This window comes from Ambystoma mexicanum, chromosome 7q (assembly GCF_040938575.1).
Source record: "Ambystoma mexicanum isolate Mex_15411 chromosome 7q, UKY_AmexF1_1, whole genome shotgun sequence".
In the NCBI taxonomy this organism is placed as follows: domain Eukaryota; kingdom Metazoa; phylum Chordata; class Amphibia; order Caudata; family Ambystomatidae; genus Ambystoma; species Ambystoma mexicanum.
In genome coordinates this window covers 476565052-476592045 of record NC_090941.1, presented here as the reverse complement: position 1 = coordinate 476592045, position 26994 = coordinate 476565052, and the positions used below count along the sequence as shown (strand labels likewise).

Below are 26994 nucleotides of genomic sequence, written 5' to 3'. Positions count from 1 at the left end.
CCTTCTCTACAAGCTGCCACAGAGACAAATAATTGGTTTGTCTTTCTTAGTGTTTTCAAGGTAGTATACCATTGCTCTCCTAATATCTAATGTATGGAGGCTTCTTTCAGCTGAGTTAGTCAGGTTCTGAAAGATGCATCTTCCTGGTTCCACGCGCTCGTCTGCGCATTCGCCCCATACAGGAGGGGCTCTCGAGCCAATGGTGTCAGACCAGCGGTCAGTGGGACGATCTAGTGGTTGTCTCAACAGCCCTCGTTCAGTCTCTGCAGTGTTGGTCAAAGGAAAACCTTATGCAGGGAAAATCCTTTACCACCCCTGCAGTAGAAGCCACTCTCACCACTGACTCATCTCTGTCGGGGTGGGGAGCACACCTCCTACAACATACAGGGCACAGTATGTGGTCCCCGTCAGTAGCATCCAAACCTATCAACCTGTTGGAACTACTTGCAGTGTTCAAAGCCCTAAAAGCCTTCCGAGCACACCTACAAGGGATGGCAGCACCACAGCCACGTACTATCTGAACAGACAGGGGCACTCACTCTCCAGGGCTATCCAAACTGTCCCAGAACATTTGGAAGTGGGCATTCAAACACAACTGTTCCTGCTATCACAACATGTTCCAGGGGGAACACAATCTTCTGGCAGACGTGCTCAGCAGAGACTTGCACCTACCGTAGAGCATGAGTGACGCTTGCAGGAACATATTTTACTCAACGTCTTTGCTGAATGCATTTATTTAGACATCGACTTCTATGTGACTCTGGAGTATGCCCAATGGCCAGATTATGCCTCCAGTTACCTGCAGGCGTGGTCCAAAGGGATCGATCTTCGATAACATTGCCTACGTTTTTCCCCCCATTTCCCCTTATCAACAAGATAGTGCAAAAGATACACCAGGAAAAAGTCACAATGATCATGGTGGCACTAATTTAGGCCAGACAGTCCTGGTTCTCTCCTCTCATGAGAATGTCAGGCTCCCTTCCCAGGAATCTGCCCTGCCCTTACGACATGCTGTCACAAGACCTAGGGAAAACACTACACCCGTGCCCCCAAGCACTCAATTTAGCAGCTTGGCTCCTGAATTCATAGAGTTGAGGTAGTTGGAGATGCCCAAATATGTATGGGCATACTTAAAGAGGCATGTTGGCCTAACACCAGACTCTGTTACTCCAATAAGTGGAAATGTTTTGCCATTTGGTGCCACTCTAAAAACATCAACCCTATTGACTGATCACCTAAAGATATAGTCCTTTATCTAACACACCTACTAGACTCATGACTTGCTTTCAACTCTCTAAAGGTCTAGCTCGATGCCCTCTCTGCGTATACCACATCTCAGAGCAGGGTTTCATGGTGGAGAATTCCTGTAATCAAGGCTTTCATGGAAGGGGTAAAAGGACTTCACCCTCCTTTTTTCCAACTCAACTCCCAGATGGGACTTGAGTGTTGTTCTCAGAAGATTAATGGGACCTCCTTTTGAGCCAATGCATAAGGCTAGTCCTAAGTCCCTCACCTATAAGACTGCCTTCCTACTGACAATTACCTCTATAAGGAGAGTTAGTGAACTGCAGGCTCTCTCAGTTCAGGACACATTTTTGACTATTCACAAAGATAAGGCGGTATTGCGCACACACCCATGTTTTGCACCTAAATTCATCTGTAAGTCCTGTGTGAATCAATCAATAGAACTTCCAACTTTCTTTCAGAACCTCCTGTATGGGGCGAATGTGCAGACGAGCGCGTGGAACCAGGAAGATGCAGGATGCATTCATCCCCAGTAGCCGCATGGCTTTGCCTACGGTTATCCGGTGACTGGCTACATAGTGAGGGATTTGGAACAACATGTTTTGAACCCTCTCTTTGGAGGAGAAGACAAGGCCGCCTTCTGTCCAAATTAGTGCCCCCAGAAACTGTTTGACTTGACTGGGGACCAGACTTGACTTTTTCTCATTGACGGAGAATGTCAGATTGAAAAGGAGATATACACTCTTTTGGGTACTCTCCAGACATGTTTCGTACAAGTCTCCGGTTACGAGCCAGTCATCGAGATAAGGATACAGTGGGATGGATTGCCTGCGCAGGTGAGTCGCTGCTACTGTTAGTACATTTGCAAACACCATTGGGACTGAGGCAATGCCACAGGGGAGCCACTTTAAATGATAGTGAGTGTTCTCTATCATGAACCTGAGGTACTTTCTGTGCGCTGGCAACATTGAAATGTGAAAGTATGTATCTTTCATATCCAATTTGGCCATGTAATCCCCCTGTTGCAACAATGGGATGACTTCCTGAAGAGTTTTCATCCTGAACTTTTGAGGCTTGATATATTTGATCGCAGGATGCAGACCTAAAACAAGGCAGATTATTAGATACTTTTTGGGTACAGGGAAGTATATTGAATAAATACCCTTGTTTACCTGAAGATGAGGGACGCCCTGAATCGCTCCATTTTCTAGAAGGACCTGCACCTCTTCCAGCAGGATTTGCAGATGCTCTGCTGACAGTCGTCTGCTCTCGGGTGGAGGTACCAGGGTGGTTGTAGGAATTCTATACACTACCCATGGGCGGCGGTCTTGAGTACCCACTCATCTGAAGTGATCTCCTCCCATGCATGTGTAAAAGATGTTAGACGCCCCCTGACTTGGGAGACATTGGAGGGGACCCGTACTGCCCGAGTCATTTACTGGTTGGAGAACATTCAGCTGCAGAGTTTCTCCATCTACCCTTCCCGCATCGAAAACCCTACTGCTGTGGGGATTGGAAGCCAGAAAACAAAGGGCTCCTCCTAACCCGTAATGCCCCTCGGAGGAACAGGAGAAAGACTGCCTGCGAAAGGACAAGAAGGTATTACATGTCCCTCCCTGGACAAAGGGTTTGGCAGAGATTTGGTAAAGTGATTTTAGAGTCTCATGATCTTTTATTAGCAGGTTCCAGGGCCTCATCAACCACGTTACCGAAAAGAGCAGAATCTTCTACTGGCTTATTGGTGAGGGAAGCCTGAGTTTCTGGCTTAAATCCTGAATTTTTCAGACATGCGTGGCACTTCTGAAGAAACCCTTGTGCAAGGACGCGTCCCGCTGTTTCAGCTCAATCCAGAGTGTTCTTTAGGATGTTAAGTGTGACCTGCCGTCCTTCGGCGTACAGAGCTAAGAGTTGAGTGCCGGTTGGTTCCTGGACGTTCTGAAGGCACTCCTGTAAGAGTCCCCATTTTACATCACTATAGCTCGCAAGGACCATGGTGTTATTGGGGATTCAAGAACAGAAAGCAGCAGAGGTGGTGACACGTTTGCAGAGAGTGTACAGCTTCTTACAATCTTTATCTGGAGGAGACTCTGATGAGGATAGTGGAAAAAAGAGACCCTGGCCGTGAAGCCAGCGGTGTGGGCTGCACACCCGTAGACCACTCAAAAAGTGGTTAAATTCAAATGTTCATGATTTCAATAATTATTCAGTGTAATCTTAAATCAAAAATATATTTTTTATTCATTGCTTATTAGTTTCATAAGCTTTTAAATCCTTTTCAGGTATTGTGATTTTGAGGCTGAAATGTCACATTGAAGGCCTGTGAATTTCAGGTTAAACACCCTTCTTCAGGGCCTGTGAACATATAGCTATAAACTGCCTTATGGTCAAATCTACTTACATAATTTATGTATTGTCAACAATTTGCAAGTAATGAAACAGTTTCCATATTACAAAAAAAGAAAAGATTGTTCAAAATATGCAATGAAGGAAATTATTCATAAACATGCATGTAGCGTTAAGAAATGGACGTTACCAATTTAGTATCATGAAGATGGTATATGAATTAATCGTCATCATCAAAGGTTTCATCAAAGTTCGAAAACCAAGGGAAAATAAATAAACAGTAATAAGAATGTGTCTCTATATGTAGAAAGATGCTGTTCAAGTTTTACATCTTTAAAATGAGAAATGTGGCAAAGTGAAAAGGAGCAGGTAACTGACCTGCTGTTCGCATATGTACTGCTTAATAGAAAAGCTTCCTTTCATGGAGACGGTCATGTCCGTGTCGGTAGACCTGGCCACGAGTCTGTAAAATGATAGTGGACTGTCACAAGGTATAATTAAAATAAACGACAAGATATCAAAGCCGTGTCTGAAGAGTGTCTTACCTGAATGCTTGCTGCACGGTTCTGAAAAGCGGCAGAACGCTGCAAACCCTTGCGTACGGGATGAAGCTAGCTAAGTCATGAAAAGTAACCATGGGAACCAAAATGCTTACAAGGTCGGGTGCGCACTGTGATGTGTGTCTAGGAAACAAAGCAGCCATTTTATGATGGTGTTCTGGACTGGTGTTAGTAATGTGGTGACTGAAAGGGCGGAATTACGCCAGATCTGATAATATGAATGAGTGCATCCAATTGTGAAAAAAATAATGGATACTATGAAAGAAAAAATTATATGAAGACATAAAAGGATATAATTGAAAATGCATGATTGGTACTGAGATAGTATTTAAATGTAATAAAAGTTCAAAACATAATGCGGAAGAAAGAGGAGTTGTGCTGGTAGAAAAATGAATGAATTGAAATGGTTAATATTGATCTGGTAATACTTATGGGTATAATAATGTGTGTAAAAAACAAGATTTCTTTGTATAAAAAAAATAAATAAAAACTAATCAATCTGGACAACGTAGTGTTATTAGACACATAATGCAAAAGCTGAACACAAATAATATGCATCTTTCATAAGAAACAACTCAAATCAAATTCTCCGTTCATCCCTTCTGGTTTCAGGGACCCTAACTTTTCTATCCAGAACGCTTCCTTCTGGGCTCTCAGTTTTTTCATGTTCGTGTTCTGTCCTTTGATGGGGATAACCTCTAGCACTGCAAATCTGAGTTGTGCTACTGTGTGTCACGACCCTTGCCCAAAACCCCCTCTGGCAAACCTATTACCCAGGTGGAGTCAGGACTCTGGCCTCTAGAGCCTGGCATCCTCTTCAAAAGCCCTCATGGGGCCAGTCCTGGCACCTATGGCGTTAGGCTCATACACCATGAAAAACAATGTGCTTGGGAACTAATTTATTGTATTGTCAGCCAACATGGAGGCATGCACATAGCTTGGTTCCTAAGAACCAAGCTATGCAGTCTAGTGTTTTGGGTGTGGTAGCCTAGGGACTACTTTACCTGGACTATTTTGTTAAACCACACCCGAGCAAGACAACATGCTTCGCGTTACTTTGCAGCTTGCAACGTGACGCTCACCGTGTCCAGCTATTCCCTCGAACCTCGGAGAAGCAGAACCTGCAAGGAGACAAAAGGAACATCATTAGCAGCAGCATCTTACCTGCAGTCTTCATCTTTAAACACTCGCAGCTACTGAGAACAGCTTCCTCGAACCTGCACGCCTCACGGACAGAACGACCTGAAAGAGGGAGATAGAGGCAACATTAAAGAAAGTAGAGACATTTACAAATTACAAACTGCTCAAAAGGCTTACCTGGCTGGTCGCCTCTCTGCTGGCACCACTCCGGACATTCCACTCTCGCTGAAGAACACCGTGACCTACAAGGAAGGAAAACACAGGTTAGCAAATGCAAGACTTTGTAGCGCTGCGCATAGCGCTTACTTAACGCAACATAGCGCTCTTAATGCGTCATCATTTACCAACGGGGCTCAACCAAGTCAGTTCGCCACGCTGAAGCTCTGCTTACCTAAGGGAGAAAAAAAGAGACATTTTAAACAAAGAAAGGCATGCAGGATAGCAACAAAACTAAAGAACAGCAATAAAACCTACCCAAACAATATCAAACGGGCCGGTGTCAGTGAAGTAACTGGACCGCACTCGCCCATGAAAGACAATGCTCCCCTAGAAAGAAGACAGGACGGAGAGCACGCCTAATTCTACCACAAGGTGAGGAGAGGGCACCAGAGGGACTGAAATTATACGGAAATGGAGGGAGGATACTTACCCCAGTCGGTCGGTCCTGGACACAGTCCTCCTGTATTTTCAGGCAGAACCTTCCCCGCAGACCACATCAGGGCAAAGCTGAGAAGCATACCAGCGAGTAACCCGGCTGGGTGCAGTCCCTGTGGATACCAGGTGAGCGTAACAGATAGCTGCACTGCTGCTCGCTTCTTGGTGGTTGTCCGACCAGGGAGTCCGGGACAGTGTGGCCTCTTGATATACTGAGGGTGCCAGGCGGAACATCTTTTACACTCGAGGGTTGACTGCCCGAGTGAGTGAGGGTGTCAGCAAGGAGGCTGCCAGGCGTATTTTCACCGAGTTCAAGAGGGGAATAGCTTGACTGAACAGGAACTTCTCCTTAAGAATATCCTCCACAAAGTCTGAATCAGCTATGGCTTCTTGGGTGACAATCTTAAAATGGCCAGCTGCCTTCTTGAGACTGTTATTAAAAAGCAGCTGGTCGTCAATGGGTGACGAGGCCCTGGGTTGAACAATGGGAGGAGTGTCTAAAAAGATGTTGGGTCCGGTCCATGGGAAGGGGTAGTGTGCCAAGTGCCCTGATCATCAGCGGGGTCCCAGTTTGGGTCTTGAGTTATGGTTTCCTGAGATGTCTAACCTGGGTCTGTGACATAATAAATGTCCTGGTCAGGGTCATCCTAGTCGTACAGGAACACATCTACAGGACGTTCCTGTGGATATTGTTCATCCGGGGATGCAAATCTTGCACCTGGAGAAAGGAACCGCAGGGACTTCAGAGGAATAGGACAAGTATCCACCAGACTAAGCCTTTTTAGGATATCATCAAACTGGTCCGAAGAGTTGATAAACTCTGACATTTTCCCCATACATGCCTCAAATGTTTCTATAGTCCATCCAGAGAAGTTGGACTAAAGGGGTGTGCAGCTGGAACAGGATCCTGCTGCAAGGCTTTAGATAGAGGGGGTATGCTGAAGAATACCCGTCGGGTAAAGGGGAGGACTTTTTAGGGTCAGAACCATGTAAAGGGGATTTAGAGAGCATCTCCCAAAGCTTCGAGAGCGATTTGGATGAATGTGCCTCTTTCCGCATGTCTTTCGACGCTACCTTATCGAGGGCCGAAGATTTAATGGGAATGCTCGCCGACGAAGTCTTAATGTCATGTGCAGGGAGAGATGGCGGGTCGTCAGAGGGCACTGAACCACGGGGTTCAGTAGGCCCCGAAGTTTGACGGGCTCATGGGCGTTGATGGCTTCCTCTGCAGATCCGTCAAGGAAAGCATAAGGTTTGTGTGTTTAGGTGTTGGGTGTGTGCCCTTGTTGCCGTGGTGTCATCTCCCCACCGCACTGGCCGTGGCATGCTTGTGGGGGCTGGGGACGGACACGCGAGAACACGTAGGTTTCACTGTGAAGTCTATGGCTTCCGAATCTGAGCTGTGTTTGCTGACAGACTCCTCGTCAGAGGCGCCAGTGGGGGAGTGACTCTCAGCCTGCATAGCGTAGGCCCCCCCACTGCTTGATGCACCTGTCATTTGAGGTTTTGGGCAAAAAAAGTTTACAGGTCTTGTAACACCGCTCGTCGTGGTCACGAGGGAGGCTCCAATATAACTGGCAAGGAAATTTGCTGTTGCAAGATGGGCAGAATTTAAAGGGTGTTCGCTCTATAACAGAGAGAAATGGCAGCCAGACTAAAGGAAAAAGAAGAGATGGGGCAAAGAAGAGGAACTCTCAAGAGAAAATCAGTAAAAACAGGGCCCCACTCTCCCTACTGAGAGACCGGTCTGGAGGGCCAAGGCTGCAAAGAAACCAGTTGATGAGTCGTCAGTAGAAGGACCGTTGGTGAGGCAGTTTCAGTCGTCGAGTAGCGTCAAAGCAGCCGTCAAGGAAAGTAAACACAAACCGCTTAAAGGTCGACAAAGCAATATAACAAAGCAATATAAACTATACAAGTGCCACATGTGCGACCAACTAGATAAGTGGAAAAAAACAATCGACACGTGAATGATTTTGGGTACGCTACATGTCACGTTAGGGATAGTGTTACAGTCACACACATGTCAACATCCCTTTTCAATCTTCAAAAGAAAGATGCAATAGTCTGATTACCACTAGATGTTGGACAATATGCACAGCATGTGATTCTAAGAAGATTCACAAGCATCAGAAAACGGTAATTATCAAAGTGGGTAATTATCAAAGTGAAGTAGATTATCCAGTGAACATGAATTTCAGTTCACTTGTGGAGATAATGTTTTCCTGCCACAATAGTTAGTTAGTAGACACTATAGGGGGATTGATTATTGGCCTTAAAAGCATTTAAGATTTGATTTGAGTACGGTGGCAGCGTGACTATAATGGGGAAAGTAGATGTTTTTAAGATGTGGTGTTAATAGATTGAGCACTATAATTCTATTGTTCGCGGCCTTACAATTCTATCCACGGAGGCTTCCCAGGCTTAGGTCTGAAAGGGCAAGATTGTGTCTCTCCTGGTTACCCTTTCGGTTCTCGTCGGCATTCTCCTCCTCTTGAACTGCCGTGATTGGATAGCTCTCTCTTCATGCGGTCTGCCTTGCTCGTCGTGTGCTCTCATGCTCCACCTTGTATCCCTGGCAGGAAGGGAAAGGGCCGTCAGGTGTGTGTGACTCTGTCAATTGCCTGACTTTTTGCCTGACCCTTGTATTGGGACTTGTCAGGTAAACGGCTCTGGTGTTAGTCCTTTGTCTTTCGTGTCGGGAGAAAGTGTTTGTGTGGAAAAGTGAGGGGGCAGTGTTTTTGAATACCCTACGTGATAGGATGGGGAAAAGGTGTCAGAAGAAGGAGGATTCCGCGTCTCACTCGTCGGTTTCCCACTTCCACTCCCCGAGGATCCTCCATTCAGGTGACCTGCCTCACTGGTCCAACCCCCGGAAAAGGATCCAATAGCGATGGCCGTATCCTGGCCACCCGGATGACAGACCCCCGGGGACTAGTCAGGGAGACACCTTCAGGTTTCTCACAATATCCAGCACGCAGTGACGTCAGTTAAGGTCAGTATCAGAACTTACCTGTGTCACCTTTGCAAAATTGAGTTGGAGGGAAAGTTGAAGGTTACACAGAAAACAGCTAGCAACTCCTGACTCCAGAAGGGTTCACAATTAAAGTCTATGGAGGAACCAGCATTGCCAAACCCAGAAGGATCAATAAGATGGACCTTTGGGAAACCAGGACAGCCAAAGTCAAATAGACAGTGCCAGTTCTGATGAAGTTCTTCAGAGGAAAAGTTAGTTAACCTTTCAGCGGTTCATGAAGAAAACACAGGAGCTCAAGGGGAGCCTTCTGAATACCCCACAGGCTGTTAAGCCAACAGAGAGGAGTTGGTCACTGTCACTTGAAGAAAACAGCACTTTCCAAGCCAGGAAGCATCCTGAAAATGGCTCAAGGTAATTACAAACCAAGCCCCACAGTACCTTGAAAATGAAGACAGTGTAGCTGGCTTCCATCTAGGTGCAACACTGCAGCCACTGATTCCTGCTCCCTGGACTTGGTGACAAAGGGGGGATCTTTGACAGGCTTCTGCGGCAGCACTCGGGAGAAGGGGTCGGCAGCAATGGATTCAGCTCACTTCAGCAGCTCTTTGTGTTTTTTGGTGCCTTTTTCTCAGCACCAAGAAGAAATTAATATCGCTGGTTGAATTCTCTTCGATTACTCGGTCTTGAACTCTGGTGAGGGGACTTTTGGTGAAGGATGCGCGCCTCTGGAGGTCCACACGGATTCCTGCAAAGTTTCAGCCGGATTTGATCTTCAGAAGACGATGCACTTGATAATGGTCCAGGTACCCCGGTTTGGTGTTCTGCAGCCTGTGAAAGTCGCAGGACGTCGGGGGATTTCCCAAAATGAAGAAGGTCTTGAGGGAAGTTGGTCCTACCAGCCTAAGCGAGGAAGTCGTGATTGGCAGGTCTTCCCTGTTGATTTGAAAATGGGGCAAGTACAGCTGCAGGGCTTCACTGGTGCTTCTGTGGTCCTGGAAGGTGCTGCTGGTGTCTCTGCTCGTCTTTTGCTTTGGATTCCTTTAGTTTAGTTTATTATTTATAATGCGCAATTATACCCAGAGGTATCAGAGCGCAGCATTTACAAGAATATGCGAAGCTTGGTTACAAGGTGTCAAAAGTACAAATTGGCATCGGGAGAATATACAAAGCAGCAGAGGAAAGCAAGCAATATATACAGTATATACAAATTTAAAAAGTGGCACACGAAGTTACACAGTGTGCGGATCGCATGAGGATAGACTTGACACTTAGTTGTCTTGGAAGTCCTTCAGTTTCAACCAAGAGATTACCTTAGAGCGGAAGTTCAGGTAGGGCATGTCTACTCTGAGGTTGGGAGGCTAAGAGTTCCATAATTTGGCTGCTTTTACTGGGAAACTGTTACCTCCTATGGTGGCAAGTTTGTAGTTTGGGACAGACAGGCAGTCTTTGTAAGCAGTTCTGAGGGGTCTCGCGGAAGCTTGTCTATGGAATCTGTTAATCAAGTAGATCGGGGCGGCGTTGTTGAGGGATTTGTAAGTAAGTGAAGCCGTCTTTAGGAGAATGTTATCTCTGGTGGGAGCCAGTTGTTCTGTAGGCTGAGTCCTGAGATGTGCTCTCTTTTGGGGATGCCTAGGGCTGCCCTCAGGGCATTGCTCTGGAGAGTTTGTAACTTGCTAGTGGTAGCCTTGGAGGTTCCCAGGTAAAGGGCGTTACAATAGTCAAGGCAGGATAGTATAAGGGCTCTAGCAAGTGTGAGACAGCTAGTGTCTGACAGTAAAGGTTTAGCTGCACGGATTAATTTGCACGTATATGCAGATGAAGATGCCAGTGAGCTCAGTTGTCTTTTGAAGGAGAGGTTAGAGTCTAAGTAGAAGCCCAATGTTTTAACCTCCTGTCCAACTTTTATGTTGTTCCCATCTATCTTGAAAGAGTTGTAGGCCGGGCTAAGTTTCATTAGACTGTGCGTTGTACCCATGATGATAAGCTCCGTTTTCTCATCATTCAGGCATAGTCCATGAGTGGCCATCCATGCCTGGATGATGATGTACACCCTATTTAGCAAGGCCAAATCCTTTCCATAATCTCCAGAAAGCGGAAGGAGGATCTGAGTATCATCTGCATAATTAGTGTAGGTTATACCGAGATGATCCAAATCATCGAAAAGGGGCTTGGTAAATATGTTGTACAATGTAGGGGAGACGCAGGAGCCCTGTGGTACACCGCAAGTGATAGGTATGGGGTCTGCTGCAGCTGTGGGAGAGAAGACCCTCATAGTTCTTCCGTTAAGGAATGAGGTGATCCATGAAATGGCCTCAGGAGAGAAGTGTGCTGCTGTGTGGAGATGTGAGCATAGGACAGAGTGGTCGACCAAATCGAAAGCTGCAGAGAGGTCAAGAAGGAGGAGCAAAGCAACTTGTCCTTTGTCCCTGAGTGTATCAATCTGAGCTTTCAGGTCGATGAGTGCAGTAACAGTTCCATGTTGAGGGCGGAACCCTGATTGTCTGGATCCTAAGAGGTGGTGTTCTTCCAGGTGCTTCTGTATTTGAACGTAGTCGACCTTGTCTAGGATTTTTAGTAGGAAGGGAACAGTCGTTATGGGTCGGTAATTGGTAGGTATGGCTGGGTCAAGGGTAGGTTTTTTTAGTAAAGCAAATACCCAGGATTGTTTTAGATTAGTGGGGATGGAGCCAGTGGTGAAAGAGGCATTGATCAGTTTCGTGATGAAGGGTGAAAGATCGCGAGCAGCGTCTTTGATGAGCTGTGCTGGGCAGAGGTCTCCCTGGCAATTAGAAGGTTTCAAGGACAAGATGATTTTTTCTACATCGAGAGTATTGACTTTGGAAAATTTGAAACGGGTGGGGTCTGTGGTTGTGCACTTGTCCGGTTTTTTGGGAGGGGACAAGTCTTTTAAGGTCGCTTTTCTGCTAGAGATTTTGGTTTGAAGGGTCTTGATCTTGTTGGCCAGGGCATTCTGAATTTCTGAGCACCAGTTTTTATCTTTGGTGCAGGTATCAAGGGGTAGTATGAGGGTTTCAACTTCTTTGAGAATGGAAAAGAGTTCTTTCATATTGGACTTGGCTGACGATATGCGAGAGTCAAAGGAAGTTCGTTTGGCCATGTATATTTCTTTTTTATAGAGTGCAGTTATTTTGGACAGATTGAGTTTGTTAGCAGCTGAGGGACATTTTTTGCATGTAGCCTCGCAATTTCTCTTGTGTTGCCTCAAGTTTTTGAGGAATGGTGTATACCATTTGTTAAGGTGTGATTTCTGTTTGCTCAGTCTGAGTTTGAGAGGGGCGATGAGGTCCAGTGCTTTGGCCATGGCTTTATTATATTCCTCAACTAGGATCTCTGGGTCTGTGTTGTCCGAGAGTGTATCAAGTTTGGGGAGTAGGTTTGGGATGAGTCTTTCTGCAATTAATTTTTTCTTGATTCTGGTGAGAGTGGGTGGTGCTGTTGTGATGGGCGTAGGTGTAGGTCTGTCGGTAGTTAACCAGAACGAGACTAGGTGATGGTCGGTCCAGATTAGAGGTGAGATATTGGTGATGTTTGCTACACAATTGTGATCAGCCACCCAATCAAGTATTCTACCTTTCGAGTGAGTGGGGGCCATGCTTCTTTGCACGAAGCCTAGTTCAGCAAGGTTGGTGACTATAGAATTAGATATTGGGTCTGCTGGGTCGTTATAGCCTAGGTTAAAGTCCCCCAAGGTGAGGACTTGAGATGAGGTTTTAAGATTGCTAGTTAGAATGGCGTTGAGGTCTTCATCGAAGGTACCGATGGGTCCTGGCGGACGATAAATCAGGTGGACGGTGAGGGTTTGGGTATTATTGAGTGGGACTTTGACTGATAAGTTTTCACAGGATTGGACATTGGTGGGTGTAGCAAGTCTCATGGGTAGGCTGAGTTTATGTATAATGGCGACACCTCCTCCTCTGGAATTAGGGCGATCTTGCCTCAGGATAGTGTACTTGTCTGGGACTGCTAGCATGATCATAGGGCCTGCTGCAGGGTGTAACCAGGTCTCGGTAATAGCGAGGAAGTCTAAGTCGTCTTTAAAGATCAAGTCTGCTATTTCTATGGCATGTGCTACTAAGGATCTAGCGTTGATCAGGGCTCCCTTGATTTTAGGGCTGACTGTCTTTATGGTGGTAGTTGTATTTTCAATGGTGCTTGTGTGGCGTTTATCTTGAGTTAGTCCAGGTGTACTCTGGAGGGGTGTATGAGTATGGGACTGGAGGTAAAGTTGTGATATGAGTTAGAGGTTTTAATGTTGGGGCTAAGTTGGGGCAACTGCTTTGAGTATTTGTGTGAGGTAGGCAGCGAGCGGGCCAGTGGCTCATAGATTTTGGCTAGTCTAGCTCTGAGTCCTAGGTTCCTGTCTATGGTAGTACGAGGGAGACTGGGTAGTAGCTGAAGGTAGGCTGGGTCTGTATGGGGTGGAATCTGGTTGGTGAGCATAGAAGGAAGGGGCATGTTGTTCACTTGTGGTGCCATTTTACAATAAGTAGCGAGGTTCAGGAGGATGTGGGCGAAGGCGTGTAAACCTATGGTAGGTAGACGCATTCTAAATACTGTTTAAGGTGATGTCTTGACTGAATAGGTGCTAGTAGGGCAGCGTATGCTAGCCCTCTGAGCCTAGGAGCCTTGTTCCAGTAGTCGACTCTGCCTGTAGTCCAAAAATCCTCACTTTATATGCTGGAACCCACTAACTCACTCCCATGGAGTGGTCAATAAGCTCCATGGGCCAGCCGCCCAGTTAGAACTGGTTTCAGCCAGGCATACCTAAAGACAAAGGACTCAGATCTACTCCAAATGATAAAAGAAAAGCCCAGAAGAAACTGACAAATGAAAAAAGAAAACAGTGGCTATTTTGAGAAAATGGTCACCCATGGGTGCTGGACTGCAGATGAGAAATCAGACTGCTAGTAACTTGCACAAAAGGTAGTAAAAAGAAACCACTGCCACCAGTCATCTAAGTTTGTCAGTGTAACAAAATGTTACATGAGGAGAGGAAGAAGAGGTTACAATTTAACTCCACCAGCACCCGACATAAGGTGGTGTGTGCTGGACCCACAAAAAGAAAAGGTAATTAAGATAAAAGAACAAGTTACTTCTTACCTTGTAACGGTCTTTCGATGGGATGTTCCTCCGACGTATTCCTTATCTTTCATAATTCGCCTCCAGCTTGCTGGCCTCAGACATTTTTTCTCTGTAGAGGGCGCTGCGCGTTGACGTCCGCCAAGTCGATGTCCCTCGACGGCCACCGTATCGGCGCCGACGTCACCATGCCCATAAATAGCCACGCGCGGCATCCGTTGCTCAGTTCTGTTTTGTAGCATAAGAAAAGTCATGCCTGAATTGGTTATTGACCTTGAAGGAGCGCAAGCTGCAACCACAAAGGAAGTATTACTGCGGCGATGGATGGGAGGGGCGATAAGGAATACGTCGGAGGAACATCCCATCGAAAGAACGTTACAAGGTAAGAAGTAACTTGTTCTTCGAAGGGATTGTGTCCTCCGACGTATTCCTTACCTTTGATAGACTCCCATAGCAGTGGCATGTAATTGGAGGTGGGAGTAAGAATGTCATGTATCCCTTTAGGGATGAACCGAATGTAATACGGCTTTGCCAAATCTGGTCTCTTGACTAGTGGAGGAATCCAGGTTGTAAAATTTTGTGAATGTATGTGCGGACCACCATGTGGCAGCCGCACATATGTCTCGGACCGGTACCCCTCTCTGGGGGCCGAAGAGGCTGCGATACCCGTGGTTGAATGAGCCCTAAGATTTTGGGGTGGCTCTTTCCCTGCCAGTTTGTAACATTCCAGAATGTCCAAAATAATCCACCTGGAAATGGTTTGTTTTGTTATGGGTAATCCCAACTTGTGACCTGAGTATCCTACAAACAGTTGGTCTGCTTGCCTGATCCTAGCCATTCTGCTGATGTAAAAGCTTAGAGCTCGCCTTGGGTCCAGCCTATGTAGCTTTTCTTCCTCTTTCCCCGGATGGGGAGGAGGGTAGAACGAAGGTAAGGTAATTTTCTGAGTAATATGAAATTCAGAAACCACCTTTGGGAGGAAATTAGGCTTCACCTGTAGGACAACTTTGTCCTTGTGGAAAATTTTATGTGGGGGTTTACAGGAGAAAGCTTGTTGCTCGTTCACCCTCCTAGCAGATGTTAGTGCAACCAATAGGACAGTTTTAAGCGTGAGAAATCTCAGCGAGCAAGAGTGAAGTGGTTAGAATTGAGTGCCCATTAGGAAGTTTAAGACTAAATTTAAGTCCCATAAGGGAACTTGGAATGGTTTTGGAGGATAAACATTAGTTAATCCCTTGAGAAATTGTATTGCTAGAGGTAGTTTGAAATACAATGGTTCCTCCGCAGTGCGCTTGAAGATTGAAAGCGCTGCGAGATAGCCTTTTACAGTGCCAACTTGAAGGCCTGAGTTTGCCAAGTAGAGTAGAAACGATAACATCGTTGGTGTACCAGATGAAAAAGGGTCGATATTCCCTTCTCTACACCAGCTGCAAAATTTGTTCCAACGGCAGCGGTATAAAGACTTTGTTGCTGGCCTTCTGGCCGAAAGCAACACCTCCATGACGTCATCAGGGAGGTCCCAATCCTTGTACCTCACCCTTTTAGAAGCCAAGCGTGAAGGTTGAGGACTGGATGGAGAAACTGACCTCCCTTCTGCCAGAGAAGATTCTCTTTGAGTGGAAGACGATTGGAGGGCAGATGGACATATCTAGAAGGTCCAGGTACCACGTTCTCCTGGCCCAGTCCGGGGCAATTAGGATCATGGTTTTCCAGAATCTTCTCAACCTCCTGATCATTTGAGGAATAAAAGGGACTGGCGGAAATGCGTAAAGGAGTGGAAACTCCCAGTCCACTACGAATGCGTCTCCTAGAGCTCCTCTCGGGGGAAATTTCCTTGAACAGAACAGATCGCACTTCCTGTTGGTCCTTGTGGCGAACAGATCCACCTGAGGGGTTCCCCAAAGGGCGAATATCTCTTGAAGGACTGCCTGAGCTAGCTCCCACTCGTGGGAGACTGTGCTCTGCCTGCTCAGAGCGTCCGCTGTCAAGTTCTTCTCTCCGGCTAGGTGGACTGCCGATAGAGAGATTCCTTCCTGAATTGCCCAAAACCAGAGCTGCATTGCCTCTCTGTAAAGTGGCAGTGACCCTACGCCTCCTCTTTTGTTGAGGTAGTGCATGGCCACCGTGTTGTCCGTCATTATCAGGACATTTCTCCCCTGTACTGATGGCAGGAAAGCTTTCAGCGCTAGTCTGATCGCTCTCAGCTCCAATAGGTTGATGTGTAGTCTGGACTCCCATGGAGACCAACGACCACTGATGGTCAAGTCGTTGGCATAGGCTCCCCACCCCGCGAGTGAGGCGTCTGTGACTACTGTTATCTCCGGCCATGGTTGCCAAAACAGTTCTACTTTCAAGATGTTCTCTGGATAGGCCCACCATTGAAGGTCGTGGACTACCTTATCCGGAATCCGGAGGAGATCTGTCATGCTCCCTGAGATTTGCGACCACTGAGTTCTCAGTGCCCACTGAAGAGATCTCATTCTCAGGCGAGCCTCTGGCACAAGGAAGATGCAGGATGCCATGAGGCCTAGCAACCTCAAAAAGTCGAAGGCTGGGAGACGTTGGGCATTTTGGAACTTGTTGACCATCTGCAGAATATCTTGAGCCCTCACCTCTGGTGGCGAGGCTTTTCCCATGGAAGTGTCCAGGACCGCTCCAATGAACTGGAGTCTCTGTGATGGTATCATCTGTGACTTCTTTAAATTGAGGGAGAAGCCCAGTTTGTGAAAGAAGTGGCAGACATAATCTAGCTGGATCTGAGCTTGTTCTGAAGATACAGCCCTGATCAGCCAATTGTCCAGGTAGGGGTAGACGTGGATACCTTCCCTCCTTAGACGTGCAGCCACTACCGACATTAGCTTGGTGAAGACCCTCGGGGCGGAGGTCAGCCCAAATGGCAGAACTCGAAATTGATAATGAGAGTCGCCAATTGCGAACCTCCGGTATTTGCTGTGTTTGAGATGGATTGGCACATTGAAATAAGCATCCTGAAGGTCCAGAGTTACCAGCCAGTCCTGGAGCTGGAGTGCCTGAAGGATCTGACAGAGAGTTACCATCTTGAACTTGTCCTTCCTGAGGAACTTGTTCAATTCTCGTAAGTCCAGGATGGGCCTCAGTCCTCCGTCTTTCTTTGGTATGAGAAAGTAGGGGGAGTACCAGCCCTTGTTCCTGTCCGCTACAGGTACCGGTTCTATGGCACCTTTCTCTAGCAGGTTTATAATTTCCTGCAAGAGGAGCGGATCTGGAACCTTTAGAGAGCTGTGCCCCGGTGGATGACTCTGAGGGATGTGTAGAAAGGGTAGGCAGTAACCCTGGGCAACTGTCTCCAATGCCCAAGCACCTGACGTTATGGCCTGCCATTCCGTCAGATGGTGAGTTAACCTGCCCCCTACAGGTGTTGTGTGTGGAAAGACCTCAGAGTGGTTTGGGGGCGGCTGATGCAGATGCAGAGGGTAAAGAAGCACCTGCTGCTGCTGCGGCTTTAGTACTTTTGACCCATCCACCTGGGGTGGATCTCCTTTGGCCTCTTTGGGCCGGCTGTCCTCTGCCTTTCCCGAATGCGGAATAATAGCGAAAGGACTTTCCTCTTCCAGAGGTTCCTGAGGGGCGAAAAGGAGTTTGGCGGATTGCAGCTCCTAACGATTTTGCCGCTGCTTTAGATGTCTGCAACTTTTCCAGACTGTCATCAGAGTGTTTCCCGAATAATGAAGAGCCGTCAAAGGGCATATTCAAAAAGTCTGGCCTGTACATCTGGAGCAAAGCCAGACTTTCGCAACCACGCATGCCTGCGGATTGTTGTACTTGCCGCCATGGCCCTGCTGATACTGTCAGCGGAATCGATGCCAGTTTGAAGTGACTCGCACATGGCATCTTTGCTATCTTTAATAATGTTAAGGAGGCTTCCCTTTCCTCTCCTTCGGGTATGCAGTCAGCAGCTGATGAAGCACACTCCCACAGTGTGTGACTGAACCTGGCGAGCGTACAGGTGGCGTTGATGGACTTCAACGTCATACTACAAGCAGAAAAGACTTTCTTTGCCATAGAATCGTACCTCTTGTCATCTCTATCCTGTGGGACAGTAGGGTAAGCGGTCCTGCTGCTTGATGAAGTTGCTGCTTGGACCACCAGGCTCTCTGGAGTCGGGTGTTTTGATAAGTATTCAGGGTCAGCCGCAGCTACCCTATAGTTGGCAGACAATCTTTTATTGACAGCAGGGATAACTTCAGGAGTTTCCCAATTAGACGAAATCTTTCTTTGTAAAGCTGCATGGAAGGGGACCACAGGATCCTCCTGTGGACCTTTGTCTAATATGTCTGTCAGGTCATCCTGTTGAAAAACAGGCAAAGGCGCAGACCAGCCCATAAATTCAATAATCCTTGTCATCAGCGTTCTATAGGGTGTTTCGGCATGTTCCCCTGGGTCTGGCTTAACAAATTCCACTTCTGGGGAAGTGTCCAGCCTACTTGCCTCATGTAATGACTCCTGTAGGTCTTTCAACCTTCTTTCCTCAGAGGTGAAATCCTCTGAAACAGGTTGTGTGGTCCTCTGCAACCTGAAGGTTTCCTGGTCAGAATCTTCCCCTTTTTCATTAATTGAAGATAATCCAGGGTACTCTGACCTCTGAAATGGTGTAAAACCCATTTCTAAGGCAGAAGGAGCCAAACTTGTCATTATTGGGCGAGAAAACGTTGATGTCGTCGACGCCGCTGTGACATGCTTTGAAGGCGCCGAGCAAACTGGAAGAGGCCTCGAAGAATCCTACTCGAGGATGTGATGACGGTCTCGGCATCGTATTGGAGGCTCTTGGAATCACTGTTGGCTGTGAAGTAGCCGTGGTTTTCTCTTTCATCGGCATCAGCGATGGCGTCGAGTCGATCGACCGATGCGAAGAACCCTTCGACAACGGCGTCGATGGCGCCGATCCATGCTTCGAAGGGATCTTCGACGACGGCGTCGAAGACGGTGCCTTCTTACCCGATAGCCCGTGGCGCTCTCAGGTGGAATGTTTTGCCGGGTGCAACGACTCGCGGCGTTTCGATTTTTGGGGTTTTTCACCTGGGGTATCACCCCCAGCTGTCTTCAAGGGGGTCGAGGCCGCTTTCTCGAAGACGCTTAACATTTTCTTCCTGAATTCCTCCCACTCAGCCTGAGAGCTGTTTTTTTGTGGGGCAGGAGACCCTTTCTGGGGAAACAGAAGATGACGAGGAAGGGGATCTTCGACGTCTCTTCTTTGAGTGTCTTGATCTCGACGAATGGTGGGAGCTACTTCGAGATCTAGAATGGGAATGTTTGACGGCGAAGAGAGGAATGCCTCGACTCTGCCGAAGAAACTTTCAAGGAGGTTTTGACTGACTTACCTCTCTCGAGCTTCCCCTTGCGCTCCTTCAAGGCTTTCGCCGTCATGGGCATGCAGTCCTCACACTCCGAACAATGGTGCTCGGCTCCCAAGCACCACAAGCAGATCCTGTGTGGATCCATTATCGACATTTCTTTACCGCAGTCTTGACATTTTTTGAAGCCGTTTCGCGGCATTGTCGGTTCCGATGAAGATGCCATCGAGAACGAGTTGGTATATTCGAGTAGATGTAGAAGGTTTATCTGACTGAACTGAGCAACGATGTTCCGAGGCCCCACGAAGCGCGGAAAAACGGAACTGAGCAACGGACGCCGCGCGTGGCTATTTATGGGCTTGGTGACGTCGGCACCGATACGGTGGCCGTCGAGGGACATCGACTCAGCGGACGTCGACGCGCAGCACCCTTTACAGAGAAAACATTTCCGAGGCCAGCAAGCTGGAGACGAATTATCAAAGATAAGGAATACGTCGGAGGACACAATCCCTTCGAAGTTATCTTACTATTCTTGGGAACTGTAGTTCTCACAAGAAAATGTATTTAAACATAAAAAGAAGTCCAAGTCAGTGACACTGCACAGAGGGTGCTGGGTGTCAAAAAGCAGACGCCTGTATTAAACATATGAAGTTGACCAAACTACATAAAACAGTAAAAATAAAAACACCCAGTCGGAGAAAAAGAACGAGTGAGTGGCAAAAAGTTCCACTCATTCAGGAGATTAAAATAAAAAAGTCCAGAGTCCAGTAAAAGTGCTGGGGGTCTCTCAGGTTAAATGGAATTAGCACAGAAACTGAAAATTCTCCCTAACATAGGCCAAAGGTGGAAGCCAGACCTCTGGAAGAATGAGCCCTAAGACTTTCAGACACATCCTTTCCAGCCAAATCATAGCATTCCAAAATGCAGAGAATGCGTAATCTTGTTAGGGTCTGTTTAGCCACAGCGCTGCCAGCATGGCCACCAGCACATTCCTCGCAGAGCTGGTAATCTATCTTAACATCCCTCATCTGGGCAAAGTAGTAGCTGAGAGCCCACATTGGATCGAGCTGATGGAAATGTTCCTCTGCATTGGAAGGGTGCAGCGGAGGAAAAATCATAGGAAAAAGGATATTTTGAGAGAGATGGAATTAGAGATGCAAGTCGGCGATAACCATGGGGAAGACGGATGGTCTCACTCTTTGGAGGCCTACAATCCACCAGAAGGATGTTCATGTGCAGGCGCAAGAAAGAAAGAACCAGAAGACAGGCCTTGTCTGTTCACAGTGTAGGTTTTTGGAACTTCCTCCCTGTCAACATCAGACTCGCCACACTGCTTCTACAGTTCAGGAAGAAACTCAAGAACCTACCCTTCAAGGAATGGCTCCCCCCCTAAACACTGAACACACACAAGATACATGTTCATCATGCTTATTTCTATCATTCAACTTTTGTTTACAAATAGCCTAAATGACACTCCAACTGTCCCCCCAAGAGTGGGACTCTCCCTAGACAGAGGTGGTGGGCCACCTATCTAGGGTGAGCGCACCGAGAAGAGACTGGCCCTCCTTTTACAAAGGCAGAAAAGTCAAATAGCATGAGAATTTGCAGCAAAATGTGATCAAGTAAAGAGAGAGAGAACACCCAGACTGTGAGTATGAGTGAGAAAAAAACACTTTAATGCTCCCACTATTAAGCTCAGAAACAATGTGAAGAATGTTAAAAATTATGTTTTTTTCAAATATGGGTGTCCAGTTATTAACTGAACATCCCACTATTATCAATGGTAGAACGGTTACAGTCGGCTATTAGTGATACTTAATTTTTAAGAAACTAAGTGCCAAGGCTCAAATATGTTCTAGCACCCTTATAACACTGCAGGTGGGCAGTTTCCCACATTGCTGCTACCACACAAAGCTACACTCCACAGCTACACCCCACTGTGTCGAATACATTTGGGGTTAAACTACAGCTCGCACCTGCTCGTTGGGTTTGATGGATGCTCTGGATATCATTACTTTGTAATCAAGGAAGGAAGGATAGCTCAGGGGCAACTTGTTTGTCTTGCAAGCAAGACACCGTGGTGCAACACAGGTTTGAAACCCGATCCCAAGCTTAGAAACCACTTGCTGGTATTAAGCGTGTTATAAATGAACAATAAAATAAATTATAAAAATCTGAGTGAGACAATAAGTGCCGGGGCTCAGAAATAGGTGCCTGGGCTGAGCCCTGGCAAACACCCCCACAAACGAAGCACTGGCTATTATATTACTTTTATCTCATTTTCTTCAGAACCCAATGGTTGATAGAAAATCATTTAATAGATACCACCCAAATGGTCACTGGTTTAAAGGTTAGGGCTACTGTGTCCCAGATAGCGATTTTCCCAGGTGGCTCCGAACAAAATTGGCCCAGTTTTATAGAGGAATGACAGCCATCTAAGTCCAAGCTGCTCGTCACACCTCATCAGGGGAGCGCTGCAGAATACCGACCCATCTACACTGTTCCCTGGTGTAGATGCAGGAAACATGTCAACACACCCTCCAATGCCTACCTGAGACTGGGTGATCTGCTACCCACTTATTCCTCCCGTGGTTGCTACTAGATCAATTGTTGCCTAAGTGCCTGCTCTCTCCCTCCTCCGTTTTTACTCTCCTGCTCTCCCTCACTGCTTCCCTCACTGTGTACTTGCCCCTTTGATTGCAAAGCGATTTGTTGCTTCGCGAAGCTAGGCCTGCGCTCAATGAATACCGGAATAACAATAATGTCACATTCTCTTTGATGAACACCAAATAGTGAGGTTTAAAAGATGCAGTCTGGAGCTCACTCACCAATCTTGGCGAAGCGATGGCAACAAGGAAAATAACGTTAAGGGTGATCGATCAAAAAGAACATGAATGCAGGGGCTCAAACAGAGCTCCGATCAGGATTAGCAACACCAAAAATCAAAAAACATGCCCAAACCACAAACTGGCATGGTGGAAACCGATTACAAAATCCCTTCAAAAATTGCATAATAGTGGGAACTGTAAAGAAAGAGCCTTGCTCTGGGGTCCTTTTGGAAACCGAGATAGGCGCTAGGTAACCCTCTACAGTGCAGACCTGAAGGCCATTTGGGCCAAGAAAGAAAGAAATCCAAAGCAGAGAATATGGGCCAGGAGAAAGGGTCCAGATACTGCTCCCAGAAGCAAGCAAATAATTGACACCAACTGTAGGCTTAAATAGAGTTTGTGGCGGGCCTCTGGGCTGAGTGAAGAACATCAGTAATGTTGTCCAACAAAACCCAATCCTTGCATCTTAGCAGCCAAGCATGAAGGTTCCGGCTGTTGAGGTTCAGGTGGAGGACCTGCTCCTCCGACTGGTAGAGCAGAGCAACTCTCTTCCGGAGGAGCAAGGGAGGGCAGATGGACAGTTTTAAAAAAATGTCAGACCTAGCTCAAGAGCAGCAGAGTGCTGTAAAAAATGTGTGTAGCCATCATTTTGGCCGGCATCTTTTAACAGTAGCGCAGTACTGCGAGTTGAGGTTTGTGCGTTAGTATGTGCATCCACCGAAATTAGTCCTTTGTCAGTGTTGTTGAAAAAGCCATGTTTTGAAAGATTTTGCGAAATTGCAAAATTGTGGGTGCATTCTGAGCCGACACCAGGATCGAGTTCCAGAGGGTGGGTACATGAAAAGAGAATGATTGTTTGACGGTCTTCACTTTACGGAAGAGTTGTGACTGGTTTGTAAATGATACATGCATTGAACAGTATGGTGGCCTGGAGAGGAAGCCAATGTAGTTTGCATAGGATAGGGTGACAGCCACATTTCCATGCACCCATAATGAGAGGTGCTGCACCATGGTGGACTTCTTTTAGGGGAGCTGTTGTATCTTGTCCTTCCCTGTCTGAGTGATGTGATGTGATTAGATAATGTTTGTAGTGTGTGGAATGCCTGTATGCCTGTGTGGTGGTAGCCACTGGGCTCTTCTCCCTGTCCTAGTTCCAACTCCTTATGAACCTATCCTGTTTGCTACCTTGATTGATATAACCTAATAAAGAAGACTTGATGACAACTTACCTGCTGCCACCAAGATACCTGCTTTATTTCACTGGCGACAAGCTGCCTCTGGACCCAGAGGAGAAGGGGATGACCAGGAACCTGTCAAGAAGCAAGGAGAGATGTAATTGCTGCTGCTGCAGTGGGTGCAGAGAATAGGAGCAACTAGGAGGAGGAAGAAGAGGCAGCCACACTCCCCCCTCCCACCAAGGAAGACATCCCACCACCCAGGGTGGAAGAGAAATGATAGAGTGGAGAGCACCCAGGGGCGGCTCTGCTTTACTGCGGGTAGAGGTCATCCAGGGCGGAACGAAAAGAGAGGATGGAAAGTGGTGCTGTCCCCAGGGGAGAGAGGTGTGCACCCAGGGGCAGCTCTGCTCTAAGGCTAAAGATGCTGGCTACCTGCAGTGAGGCTAAAGAGGCTGTGGACATCCAGCAAAGTCTATCTGTAGTGACTCTGCAAGCCCTGGTGCTGGAAGAAGGAAGGGCTAATGAAAGGTGTTGGTCAAGGCAAGGAGATGCTGGCAGCCAGCTGCATCAACCCTGTTAAATGGGTGGATGAGCCGGTGAGCACTCAGAGCGCCTGCAGGAGGTCGAAGGATGTCTGGATGTACCGGAGCTTCTCCTACCTTGTGACCTGCTTGGTGCAAGCGTTGGAGTGGTTGGCCCAACGTAGCTCCTTCCAGCCCGGCGGGCATCTGCAGAGTGATGACATCATCCTGGCATCGTGAGGTATTGGTGATGCCTGGAACTCTATGTTAGGGTTTCGAAATGGCCGTATCACTGGATGCGTGAAACAATTGCTCAACATCACAAGGTGTGACATCAGGTGAATGCAGAACCCTCTAACACTGGAAGTGTTTCGCTTTCTTTATGGCGAACACATGGAGCTCACAGTGGGCTTTAAAACAGTAAAATGTTGATTTTCTTAGCTATGTGAATATTTAGGGTTTAACATTCCCGGCTGTGACAGTTTAATACTTTGAGGAATTTCAGTAGGTCTACAGCTGTTGAACAGCATGGATGTTTAACTTCGTGTTTGGGTGTGACGTATGAGAAACCAAAAGGTGTCTCACCCACTAGTGCCTGGGGATCTATCATGCAGGTGGCCAGGACACGGCCATCGCTTTTAGATCCAGTTCCTGGGGGTGGACCAGTGCGGGTGGAACAACTGGTTGAGTGGTCTTCAGGGAGTGGGAGACCGGATGGCGAGATCCGGTATCCCCTTCCCTGTAACACCTTTACCCCATCCTACCAGCTAGGATATGTAGGAACTCTATCCCACCCCCTTTTCCTACACAAACACATTCATACGGACAGCCCGCTCTAGGAGAAAATAGACTAACACCCCAGCAGTATACCTGACATGTCCCAATACAATGGTCAAGCAAGGTCAGGCAATTACTGACTGACATGACACCTAACTTCCATTAAGCTTCCCCCACGGATAAAAGGCAGAGTACGAAAGCACACTCTGAGCGAGGCCAATCACACGAGGAAATAGCAGTTTAGAGACAGCAGCTGAACGAGAGAAGATGGCAAAACAGAAGGGGATCGCAAGGTGGGAAGTTCCCTCGACCTTTCCGACAAGAAACCATCACTTTCGAGAGCGCTCCAGATGAGAAAGCATAAGACCAGGAAACCAGGTTGAAGAATCCTGTATTGTGTGTCGGAGATATCCGGCCCCCTCCCGCATCACTAATCCAGGCGGGTAGGAGCAGCAGCCGCCTTGGTAACGTCCTTGGCTTCAAAAACAAAGCAGCATCAGTGAAATCAGCACAGCCGGTGATTTGGGGAGACCGATACAAGACCGGTCTATGTTGAAGTCAAGGTTGCAAGCAGCAACATTTTATGGCGAGCGCTGGAATTAACATTGTTAAAACTCGTGTGATAAAAGACGCAAGTAAAGTTGAACAGCTGATTGTTTGAATTTTGAAAAGTAAGATACGACACCTTTCACAGAGGGGTCAATCACTGTGTGGGTGCTCAATCGAAGGTCTCTGTGAGTTATCCAGCTGAGAAGTGGCAGAAGTGAAAGTTAAAGGGCTGTATTAAGAAGAGAACAAATAATTGTGAATCAAACTGGTCCTGCTTCGGGCCAGGCAAAATCGTGCTCACAGTCAAAAGTGTTTGATTTTGATACAATTAAGGAAGTTTGGAAAATTAGATACATTTGGCCCAAGCCTAGCGGAGGGAGTAGGTTTGAGCCCAGTGGAGGGGGCCTCGGCTGAACAGTGAATCACCAGAGAAGATGTGCATATGCGAATCCTCCTGAGGAGAAAGGAACTTTAAATGTGTGTCGCATTAGGCCCCCTGAAATAAGAGATTTCGAATGGCAAAGAGACTTTGGCACGCAAGGTCCTGATACAGAGACTTTGAACTGCATCCTTGTTCAAGAAAAGCCAGAGTATGTGCTAAGCTTGAGTGTGCCGCCTTGTCCCCTGCTGAAAATGTGGGGAATGGAAGCTAACGGTCCAACTATCCTGACATATAATTTCTTGAACACTTTTCTTTTGCATAACATTGTTTCCCACACCATTTATATTTAGAAGTAAGGATTGGCAATAGGTTTATTAGCATAGGCCCGTTTATTTTGAAAAGACACCACTAGCACTGCGTTATCAATTAATGGTCGTAGCTTGCTCCTATCTTTAGATTTAGGATTAGACATGCGTTTTTCAAACCCAATTGAAGTGCAATAGACACCCTTGAAATGTGGTCACTTGTGTGTTTTACCGTTGATACCATGCCTTCCTTACAGATGTTAGATATATTAAACGAGACTTAACTTTTTAGGCATTTTCAGGTTTAAAGCAACAGGACCATTTAGAATGTTAATGTATAAAAAGAAATTCATAATAGTTTAATACATGCAGGTTTAACCATTTACGCTGCTCATAAATTATTGTGTGCGTTTTTAGCTAATTTTGCTGTTAAGTGTTGATAGCATTGCTATTAACGGAGAAGGAGAAATGACTCACCGCAATGATCTTTCTATCAATTCTTCTCCCGCAGATTCCCCATCATCCAGCTCTGCTGCTCAGAAACACGCCGTGGGGCATAGTGGACCTCGACTTGGATGTCTATCGTCGATCCAGTTTGTCCGGTTCTTGATCGTCGGCTCTGGAAGTGACGTCAGGCGTCGTATATATAGCACGTCACTATGCCCCATGGTTCAGTCCCCCACAGCCCCCACACTTGAACGCTGCAGAAGGAAAAACCACAGGAGGAGGCTAATCAGCCGATACAAAACTTAACAAGGATACATCCCAACAGGGTGATCCCACAAAAATGATTGAAAAAAGTATTTTTGTTTTCCTTTTTTTTTTATCGAATGAGACAGAAGCGGTCCTCTAAGCGCCATCACCAGATGCCTTCTTGTGTGGACAGAAGCGACAAGCCAAAGAACTTTCTGAGGGGGGATGGATGGGAGGGTCGATGAGGAATCTGCGGGAGACGAATCCATAGAAAGATCATTACGGTGAGTTATTTCTCCTTCAATGGATTGCTTTTCTCCCACAGATTCTTCATCTTGATAGACTCCCCAAGCAGTTAGAATAACAGAGGAGGGCAGAAAGATTTAAAGCAGAACATTCTGTAGAACCGGCCTAC

At 46.9% G+C, this 26994-nt stretch overlaps 1 protein-coding gene across 3 annotated transcripts in view; it reads right to left on the bottom strand.

Annotated features, from left to right (window-relative positions):
- The window catches only part of NAA16 (N-alpha-acetyltransferase 16, NatA auxiliary subunit), a 2654788-nt gene that overhangs the window by 506686 nt on the left and 2121108 nt on the right, over positions 1-26994 (bottom strand). The window lies entirely within an intron of this gene.